Here is an 8,846-nt window from a genome sequence, read left to right on the forward strand (position 1 = left end):
CTGCATTTTTAATCTTATTAATTTGCAAGAGTACGAGAATTGTACGGAAAATTGTCACAAATGGTGGTTTTTGAGGTGAAAGTTACAACTTACTACTGAATGGAAGTCAATTTTGGTTACAAATGTAATTCTAGAGGGTGAAATTGATCGTTTTGTTTGTGATTTTTTTTTTATACAGGGCGTTGCACATGGTACAGAGCGTTTCAATTATTTGTTCAAAAAGTCTCATAAAAACTAAAAATGCTAAATTTCACTTCAAAATAATAAAGATACTGAAAAAATTTATCGGAATGTACAAATTTGACAATTTTTACGATAAAAGTTAAAACTTCTTTCGTAAAATTTTTGAACAATATATGAGACCATTGTAGCTCTTTTAAATTATTTTGATTCTTTGTTTAATTCATGATGAAAAATTTTATTTTTGAGATAGGTCGATGTGATGTTACATTAACTTTGCAATTATGAGATGGTAAGGATGGTCCTATCTGAAATATTGGTGCTAAAACAGGCTAAATACATATCAATTTCAGGCGGTATAGGATCAATTACGCACGTTCTGTATATGAAATATGTTTCGGTGCATATTTAAGGAACTCCTTCAGCTAGATGGATGTGGAATACTTCTATATAGGATTACAGCTGTCTCATATGTATTTGTGATGATAAAAAAAGTATTTTTCTCCTGTCCAATTTTGAGCAATTTATGCGTCTATGATCTCTTTTTTGCAATTGAATTATAAGTTCTGTTCGGGTACGTATGAAAATACTACACTCAACAAGGTTGTTCATGAGGAACTTCGCTAAAATTCTGATCTGAAGAAAATTATTTGATTCGAAATTCCTTATTCCATGGACAGTCCTTATAGAAATTTAAAAAAATGATTAAATTATATACTTACACCACTTCTAAATTAGATTTGCATACAATTACTTCACTTTTATTTTTTATCACAAAAACAGAATTTACTTCGAAAACCTGAAATGAGTCATAAAAGTAAAAATATGTGATTCCATAACGCTAATTCAAATTTTTGTATTGAAATCAAACCATGTCTACTAAAAATTTAAAATCTAATAAACAAACAAAATTTTATTAAATTTCCCTAAAAAACTATAAATCAACCAAAATTCACTTTAGTTCTAAATCATGTTTCGTTTAAAATATTTTTTTAATTATCAAATAAAATCACTTCATAAACAATCAAGTTCTTTTGTTGAACTTGATATTCTAATGAATCATAAAAATAGAGTGTTTAGATTTGGAGCACTACTGTTATTTGTTAATATAAACTAGAATAAATCAATTAACGAAACATGAAACGTCTATTCTAATTCCAAATTATGATAATCCAGAAATTTTAAAAGCCATTTGGTTGATAATCACATCCATTTACATAACAGTCGATTTTTTTTCAACAATTGTCATCAAAATTGAAGCAGTAACCAAAATAAACTCATAGAATTCGATTATCAATAAATAAAAAAAATGTTATAATGGAAGTTTGTTGACAGAACCAGATCAAAGCAATAAATTAGCGGACAAAAGCTTTTTGTCCAAAAATTGGTCATTCAACTTGAAACTAGATATTCTTTCAAAAGACCACAAAAAATGTTTTTGAATTAAAAAAAACCTCATTAACGAAACTTTTATTAAGGACGTTAATGTACTTACGAATTTGCGCGTGATTGTCACCAAGTTACCCAGAATCGCGATAACCATTGTAAAACAGCGGAGGAGCAGCCACTCCTTGCTCCGCGCCACAACAATTAGTTACATTATTAGTACCACACGCGATTTCATATGTTTACTTAGATGATGTCAAGTATTCACGCGGCACTAAATGGAAAAAAAAAATGAAGAGGATGTTATCCTGTCACTCGATGGCGATCACTGACCCAAATCTAAGGAGCGTTAATTCCTTTATCTTTTTTCCACACGGAGGCGGAATTTTCCTTGAAAATGACAAATGTTGTAATTTAAACGTAACATTATCCAGAAGAAGCAGCAAATGACAACAACTATGGTAATTAATTAACATTAGTCGAGGAACATTTGCATGACATGACATGTCTCTCGTTCCAAAAATCATTCCAAAAATAGATAACGCAGAGACAGTTTATGATAACGAAAGCGCCTACTTGAATGTTTAGTAAACATTTCCCTCAGACAATTCAAAACACTGTCTTATTGATGTTCCTTGTTTAATTTTTTTTTTCGTTTGAAAATTGAAGTGAACGAGTGATCGCCATATGTTCCGCGTGTTGACACATTCCATTTATTATAAATTGACGAAAATTCCAACAATAGAACGTTTTCGATGTACAAAATCTTTCACAGAAAATGCATTAAAACCTTCCTCCCATGCATGTTTTTTCTCCATAAACCACATAATTGTGTGTCTCTTCTTGTCTCGCTTTGTTTATCTTTCGTGCATCGAACGTTCAAAGAATCCAGATTCAAGCACAGAAATTCTTCACGAGTGACGTCACTTGTTGTTGAGTTTTGCCATTAACGGTTATGTATTATATTCAACAAAAATATGACAATGAATGCATTCGTGCAATATAACATAAATATCCGCTGTCTTGTTGTAGATTTGAAGTCCGTATCTGATGGATGGACGAGTCATTCGGTTAAAACAAATTTAAATCGCAAACAAAATTTTTTGACCTGTTCTTTCTTTTTTTCAGTTTTTGTCAAAGGGAGCGTCAAATGCTAAAACAAAGGAAAGTTTGAGGTACCTAAGGATAATTCCCAAGATATTTGTGAATATTGATCGGATATTTCGTGCATATTTGAATAATTTTCATCGTTCTACCTACCTTAAAATTTGGAAGCATTTAAAAAATATTCTAACTTACATTGAAACGAAATCAGTCAGGTACAAAAATTAGGGTGTTTTATGATGGGAACGGAAGTAACATACACCAGACTCATATAATTATTCACTTACTTGCTTGCTTTGCCTAGAAAACACAGAGTTGTACACCTGTGCCGTTGTTGATGGTGATGCCATGATACGTTTAATATAACATATGGGACCGTTCTTTAATGACTTTCAATAAAAATTATATAAAAAAAAGTTTGAATTTTATACGGGACTCGTTTAGTTTGGTGCAGTTTGGATTTGTCGAAAGGAAAAGCTGAAACGACCAGAGCGCATTTTTGTAACCTTTATCATGTAAGAATTTGATCTATTTTGAGTTAAGATTATACCTGCTTTAATTTCTTGAAAAATTAGGACATAGAAGAAAATCCGGCTCTAATTTAAATCGAGCATTTAATGAAGAATCGTCAAGAATTGATGGAGTTAAATGCCTAAGAAGCCATTGTCAAAAGTAATTTGAATGAAACTGCTGAATATTGATACAAAAAAGTATTGAAAACAATCGATTCAGCACTCAGATCAATCCTTTCAACACTATATACCAAGATTCTAATTGATTTTGTGGAAGCAGAAGATCCATTTTGCAGATGTTGGCGAAGAACTTTATTGTTTGTAGTGATGGTTATAGCAATATGATGCAATATAGACTAAACTTAGTAGAGAATCCAGTAGTACAAGTAATTTGCACGACGGACTTTAATTTTTCTGTAACTTATGGGAGTTACAACTAACTATCATATATCAAAAACTCTGGAACTATACTGATGATATAATCTTGTTTGTTTAAAAAACTATACAATACGATAACTTACAAAAAGATGGAGCATTGTACAATCAATAAACTCTTTCTTAAAGATTTACATTACGTCACTTATCATATTATGGAATTTTGTGAAATGACAACATCGTCAACCAGCCCAAATTGGAAAATGTCTATAGCTTCAGGTCCAATGAATATTCCATGCTTTAAAATATTACATTTTTGGTATAGAAACAAGTATACATTTAACGGACAGACACCAGCTTACCCTATTATTAACAAATGTCTAATATCGAAATGCATTAAAAAGAAAACAAAGTTATAAAAAATACTCACCATTGTTATTATTTTTGATTTAAACTTCATTTCATTCTTATTAGGAATGTTTTTGATATAAAAAGTCAACTTTTATTTTGAAAAATATATAAATTTTATTTACTTTTATCATTTTAGTTACTTTATATACAATGATATTTTTTTTTTATATATTTAATTAAAATCCTTAATTACCGATTGTAGAACTATAAAAGCATTTTTCTTCTAAAACTTAATATATTTCTGAGAATATTTTGCTTTAATTATGACTTTTAAGTAAATATTTTATTTATTACATTTATTTGGAAGAATCTATACTTAAAAAATATAATTTTTTATCTTATTTTAACTTCACCGTGTTTAAAAACATTTTTAAAAATTTAATAAACTAATGATTTTTTGCATTTTTTGTAAGTCTTGTTCGTACTAAAAACTTTATATACAAAAAATATATAAAATTAAAAGTAAATTTTATCTAATAAAAAAATATGTATAAATATTTGATTAATTAATTAGTTAATTGTATAAAAAAAATAGCAATTGGAATGTTCTAATTTTGTATCGAATAAGCTCGAATAGTACCCAAAAAAATAATTTAATAATAAAATTGACATAAAATAAGCTTTTAAAATAATTTAGAATAATAGAGGCACTTTTTGCGTCACTAGCGTGTCAGAGTTGGTCTCCGTTATTTACTTTTCCGTATTTGTTATTGATAAAAAAATAACAAACTATGGAAAAGAAAATAAAAAGAAAAAAATATGTTTATGTATAATAAAAATAATAAGATAAAGTATATAATGAATGAATGCGGTTTATTTATACTTGAGGCCATATAACCCATAAACAACAATTGAGTTTGTTGTTTAACATTAAAAAACAACAATAGTCGAGACCAAAAATTGCAAACATCTGTTTGACTTTTGAGTTAAAAACAAGGAAAGTTTCTCTCTGGATCTCATTACTTTTTTTTGAAGAATGTTTCTTGTCTTGTTAACATTATTATTGTTAATAATAAATGTTAATTATTATTACGGAACATTAAAATTTCTCCTTCTCTTCTATTTTTTCTTGTTTTTTACTTGAAGAAGAATATTTTGAAGACAGGAAAAATAGATTGTTATTTAATGAACCTTAATATTCTGTCGAAAAAATTGTCTCAAATGTCGCGTTTCTAGCCCTTCATTCATTATATAATACACAATCATACAAATTATTAGACATTTATTAAAATAATAAATAGCAGCGACTGTTGTAATAAAAAATAAACGAATGTCGAGACCGATATCGTATATAAAGTGTGTGTATAAAATAAGTCACTAATAAAAATTAAATACATTATCTTGTTTGCTACCTAATTTGAATACGTTGTCGTGTACAGAAGTATGTACATAAAACTTCACTTAAACTAAACTTATCTTATGCTTCTAATACATAACTTTATACGGCAGTAGTTTTATTCTTTTTATATATTTATATTTTTTTCGTCGCTGAATGTTTTTTTTTTGTACATTATTACTACCTAACCTATAAATATATATCATAAGAGTTTATTTGTTGCAAGAATCGAGACACGTTCGGGGCTTATCATTAAAATTCATTAGCTGCTGTTGTTGGTGCTTTGTTTATTGTTAGAAATAAAGCAGAAATCAATGAGGAATGATAAACACACATGTGAAACAGAATTTCTTCATAGAATGCAGTAATGGAACGTATTAGATGATTAATGGAAATTTCAACGTAAATTTAGATCAATTATTGTCTGAGTGTTGTTTTTAAAGTAAAATTCTTCATCATTATCTAACTAAATAAATTTATCGTTTACGTATGGAGCATACGTAGAAGCAGAGGCGGATTGACTCAAAAGGCCTTAAATGAAAAAAAAAAATCGTTTTAGTAAAGGGCCTCATAGTCTTAAAATAAGGCCCTTAAAAATTTTTCTTGAAATTTTCTGAATAAAAATTTTGAAGGGCCTAATTTTAAGACTCTAGAAAAATTTCAAAAGGCCTAATTTTAAGACTCTGAGGCTCTTAAAATGATTAAATTGCTCATTTTGAGGCCTTTGTATTAATATGCCTTCTCGAAATTGGGCCTATTTGACGAATTTTTTTCCAGTATACTACAGATTTGTTGTACTGGAATTAAATTCATCAAATAGGCCCAATTTTGAAAAGGCAGATTAAAAAAAGGCCTTAAAATGAACAAATTTATCAATTGAAGGCCTTCATAGTCTTAAAATTAGGCCTTTCGAAGTTTTTCTTGTAATTTTTTCAAATTTTAATTTTAGAAAACCGCTAGTAAAACTTTGAGAAGGACCTCTTTTTATGACCTTGAGGGTCTTAATAATTGAAAAAAATCTATTTTCTAAGGTTTTTTTTTGAAAATTAAGCCTATTTGATAAATTTTAATCTACCGTAGTTAAGAAGGTAGAAAAAATTTATTGAATAGGCCCAATTTCCAAAAAAGGCCTCTTCAACAATCTATTCCAATTCATCCAAACCAAGCAATTTTTAGGTAAACTTCGGTAAATCCACCACTGCTTAGAGGTCAACATTTCTGGATTTGTTTGATAAAAATATTAAAAATATTTTTTCAGTAAAATTAGTAGGAACAATGAAACTCCATTAGTCCGTTAGCAAAGAACAGACCAAAAACTAAAAATAATAATGAAAATCAATGGAAGACCTGAATATTTACAAATCAAACACACACACACACATTCCATTATTCTACATGGTATGTCGCTGGATATTTATTAACAATAATTTGACAAAAGTTTCTTGACCCATTTTAGCGTTGTTTGTACTTTTTATTTTACCATAGAGAACCGAAACGAGTTCGAGTCTCGTACAAAATAAAAAAAAAAGATACAAGAAAAAAATATGATGCATTAAAACTGAAATGAAATGACACAAAGAATAAATGTAATAATAAGACCGGTTTCTTTTGTTTGTTGTTTGTCCAATGCTGTGTCGTGTCGTGCTACGAAGAAGACGAGAGAGAAAGATGGACTTGATTTCGTTCGTCTCTTCAGAATCTGAAGTGGTTGCTACTACTTCACGCGTACACCTTTCTCGGTTTGTAACAATCGGATTAAAAAGCTTGACAAGACATGGCGATCGGATTTTTTTTAGTAAAGTATTGAAGAAGAAGGAAAAAAAAGTCTAATACTGGCTAACATCTTCATTTATTCTGTTTCTTCGTCTTTTTAACTTTAATTTAGTATGGATCGCGCGTATTTCATGTTTTCTTTTCTTCGGTAAGTGGCTAAAAGTGTGACATTGTTGCACGTCGATTGAATTAAATGAGCCGTGTAGAAAAAGAGAATGACCTTTTTTGTTAAGTTTTAAGTTTTTTTTTTTCGAAAAGAGAGTGTTTACGTAGGAATAAAGCTGGCCGTCTGTAAATTATATTATTAGATAGGATTATAATAGAAATGTTTTTATTTTGTCTACTTTAGAAGGTTAAAAAATTCAGTTATGAGGTTTGTAGTAAAGTCACACCCATTTGAGTGGCGTTTCGATGCCATTTCTACGAAATGCGGTGAGTCAATGGATTCGAGTTGTAGTAACAATGAAAGCGTGAATGAGTATTTTTTGCGATTATTTCATAATGTTACAAAGTGAGACGGTTTGTTAATGAGATCGTGCGGGCTGAAGTCATTAAAAACTATGGTCAGTTAGTGGATTTTTGTTTTTTGAACAGAAATTGACATGGAGTTTATTTTTAATGAGCTGAAAATTATTTTTTTAAAGTCAATTACTGAAGTTATTTTAAAGTTCATTATTTAAAAATTTTCTAAATTAATAAAAATTCATGAAAAATTAAATTTTTTAAGGAATAAGAATTTAAACTTTTTTTTCGATTTTTCGCCTTTTTTAAAAAATTTTAAAATTAATTTTTATTAAAAATTTTTTTTTTTATTTTTTTAAAAATTTTTTCAATTTTTTATTAAAAATCGTCAAAAATTTTAAAATTAATTTTTATTAAAAATTTTAAAAATTAATTTTTATTAAAAATTTTAAAAATTAATTTTTATTAAAAATTTTAAAAAATACGAATAATTTCAAAAAATTTAAAAGTATAAAAAATCGTTAAATTTATAAGAAATGGCAACTTAGGTGGTCTACGAAGCTTAAATGTATCAAAAAATGTGACCAGAAAAAATAATTTTATTAATTCTTGGAAGCTTTTATGAGTCTTTTTTAAATAAATGAACAATTTTTGTGCTACTTTTGTATATAAAATGACTTAAAAAAGCCTTTTTCATCTTTAAAATAGTCAAAAATGAGTATCTAGTTCATTAAAATTAAGTTTAATAACTCAAAACTATCAAAAATTGATCAATAAATCAACTTTCGACCCATTTCTAATAATTTATAATGAACTAAATTTCCTTTTTCAACAATTTTAATGACTTTTCTTCTACTTTTTTAATCTTCAGAAACATAAAAATTGACATAGAAACACAAAATAGCACAAAGTTGTTCCAAATTCTCATTAAAAATTGTTTTTTGAGTCATTAAAATCCACCTTGTCACATCCATTGTCCATTTCGGATCACTTGCAGCGATTCTCACCAAGAAACATTGTTAAAACAAATAAAATTAAAAAAAAGTAAGGTAGGTAAAGTCAACAACTTTCTTGAAATTTTTAAAAAATATAATAAAAATTATTCATGTTATGTTAGGAGCTTCCATTCAACATCAACATCATCATTGTTACGATTTTTTTTTTTATTTTTTTTATGAATTACAAATGTAACCTAATGCCATTATATTCATATGCGAGACATTTTACGGTCATTTACACCAAATACGTGCTCTTTCCAAAGAAATTTAGCAAAAAAAAAAAATTTTTTATTATTTTTCTGTCGTCAC

At 27.9% G+C, this 8,846-nt stretch overlaps 1 protein-coding gene across 1 annotated transcript in view; it reads right to left on the reverse strand.

The window, feature by feature from the left end:
• The window catches only part of LOC134832646 (LIM and SH3 domain protein Lasp), a 214,399-nt gene that overhangs the window by 143,219 nt on the left and 62,334 nt on the right, over positions 1-8,846 (reverse strand). The gene's annotated exons all lie outside the window — the stretch shown is intronic.

The sequence above is a fragment of the Culicoides brevitarsis genome, chromosome 2, assembly GCF_036172545.1.
Source record: "Culicoides brevitarsis isolate CSIRO-B50_1 chromosome 2, AGI_CSIRO_Cbre_v1, whole genome shotgun sequence".
In the NCBI taxonomy this organism is placed as follows: domain Eukaryota; kingdom Metazoa; phylum Arthropoda; class Insecta; order Diptera; family Ceratopogonidae; genus Culicoides; species Culicoides brevitarsis.